This window comes from Octopus bimaculoides, chromosome 24 (assembly GCF_001194135.2).
Source record: "Octopus bimaculoides isolate UCB-OBI-ISO-001 chromosome 24, ASM119413v2, whole genome shotgun sequence".
Taxonomy (NCBI): Eukaryota; Metazoa; Mollusca; class Cephalopoda; order Octopoda; family Octopodidae; genus Octopus; species Octopus bimaculoides.
In genome coordinates, this window is record NC_069004.1 from 30,834,788 (window position 1) to 30,837,439 (window position 2,652).

The window sequence follows — 2,652 nt, forward strand, 5'->3', positions numbered from 1 at the left end:
AATCCATCCAGTAAACATCTACACACTGCATCTAATACAGTCAACATCTACACACTGCATCTAATACAGTCAACATCTACACACTGCGTCTATCTATACAGTCAATATCTACACACTGTGCCTATCCATTCAGTCAAAATCTACACACTGTGTCTATCCAGTCAAAATCTACACGCTGTGTCCACATATCTTGTCAACATCTACACACTGTCTTTTCAATACACAGAGTAAATATATTTATCCAATATTTTTAAGATACTCTACATATTTTAAACAAATACATTAAAATCTTAAACGACTGCGTGAGTGAGTGTGTGTGTGTGTGTGTTTATTTGTGTATGTTTGCGTTTACGTGTTTGACTGTGAATGCGTGGAAGCTTTGCGTTCGTATACGTACGCGTGTATGTGCGCGCGCGCGCAGATCTGCGTGCATGCGTGCGTCTACATCCACGTGCATGCGCAGAGGGAGTATCAGCGTGGACTATTTGATGGCAGAGAGCCAAACATTTGACCTCTAAGAGTCTCAATGTTTCCCATCAAATGTCATTGGCATTTCGCTGACATTTCAGGTCTGAGTCGCTAATCGATGCCAGACCAACTTATAAATGGTGGAAAACCAAAAAAAATCAATAGACTCAGAGAATCCGAGTAAAATGTAAGTGTTTCGCTTATTTCTATTCTCTTAATCTGTTATTCTTATATTCATATATTACTATACGATTTTGTATTCTTTTATTCAATTATTCTGTTCCTCTTCTTAACTCTAGGTCACACTTGATTCTCTTTCAAGCGAATTGGCGAATAGAAAGGATAGAATCATTTGCGTTACGTCATCGCACTATTTCTCCATTTAAAATGTACGTACGTACGTATGTATGTTATATGTATGTGTGTATGTATGTACGTATGTATGTATGTATGTACATACGTGTATATGTATGTGTGTGTACGTATGTATGTATGTATGTACATGTATATGTATGTTATATGTATGCATGTGTTTGTATGTATGTATGTATGTATGTATGTATGTACGTACGTGTATATGTGTGTGTAAATGTACGTGTATATGTATATGTGTATATGTATGTGTTTGTATGTATGTGTGCATGTATGTATGCATGCATGTATGGATGTATGTATGTATGTATGAATGAATGTATGTGTATATGTAAGTATGCGCGCGTGAGTGTGTATGTATGGATGTATGCATGTATGTATATATGTATGTGTGTATGTATGAATGCATGTATGTGTCTGCGTATGTATGTATTTATGAATGTATGTATGCATGTATGTGTGTATGTACGTATACATGTATGTATACATGCATGTATGCATATATATGCATATATATATATACATATTAAAGAGAACAACAAACGCTAAGGCATGACAAACAACTCATATACATTATTATATTTTAATTTATAATAATGTAAATAACCTGAGATGTTTGTCATTCCTTGGCGTTTGCTGTCCTCTTTAATAAACATATATCCGCTATATCGGAAACCTAAAATAGTTCCATAACTCCCGTCTCAGTTACGAGCTTGGAGCCCAGGTTATCCGTTACGGCACTTACCCAGCGTACCTATTCGTTTAGATCACCAGTGAACTAAACCCACACACGCGCACACACACACATATATATATATATATATATATATATAGAGAGAGAGAGAGAGAGATAGATGTTTTCGATCTAGTTTGGATTCTTTGCCATCAAATTTTAATTCTGGGCAATCAAATTTGATGGCAGAGAATCCAAACTAGATAGAAAATATCTATATATACATATACATACATATATGTGTGTGTGTGTGTGTGTGTATGTACGACTGGCTTCTTTCAGTTTCCATCTATCAAATCCACTGACAAGACTTTGGTTGGCCTGAGGCTATAGTAGAAGACACTTGCCCGAGGTGCCATGTAATGGGACTGAACCCGGAACCATGTGGTTGCGAAGCAAACTTCTTACCACACAGCCACGCCTGGTTTACGGATATGGAAGTAAGTATAAAGATAGATAAGTAGACAAACAGCTAGAAGGGCAGACTGACAGACAGATAGATAGATAGATAGATAGATAGATAGATAGATAGATAGATAGATAGATAGATAGATAGACAGGCGTTATGTTTGAAGTTACAAAGATATTGCGTGAGTCTGTAGATGAACCAGATATATGGACGGACCGACGAATAGACAGATAGACAGATGGAGAGATTGAATATGTGTGTGTGTGTGTGTGTGTGTGTGTGTGTGTGTGTGTGTGTGTGTGTGTGTGTGTGTGTGTTTGCGTGTGTGTGTGTATGAACATGTATACGCTTGTGTGTATGTGAATAGGCTAGCCATTTTCCCTCCAGCTGTTACCATATATGGCAGCAAGCGGACGTCCGTTACTGTGACCTTTCTTCCCCTACATCCTACCCTCACCACCAATATACACATACCCATACACATCATATATGTATATATGTGTGTATACATGTATATATATTCTTTGTATTATTATATATATATATATACACGCACACACAATTGTGACGTTGACAGGAAGTGTGTGAGATGTTCATTTGGTTTCATTTGGCGAAACTTACCTTGAGAGATAAATTTCACACACACACACACACACACACACACACACAC

The 2,652-nt window shown here is 37.0% G+C and overlaps 1 long non-coding RNA gene across 1 annotated transcript in view; it reads left to right on the plus strand.

Moving 5' to 3' along the window:
* Nucleotides 1-17: 17 nt before the first annotated feature.
* Nucleotides 18-2,652, plus strand: part of LOC128250713 (uncharacterized) — a 4,029-nt gene continuing 1,394 nt past the window's right edge. The window contains exons 1-2 of the long non-coding RNA XR_008266718.1: nt 18-655; nt 768-857. This is a non-coding gene — a long non-coding RNA (uncharacterized LOC128250713). The remainder of the gene's footprint in view (nt 656-767; nt 858-2,652) is intronic.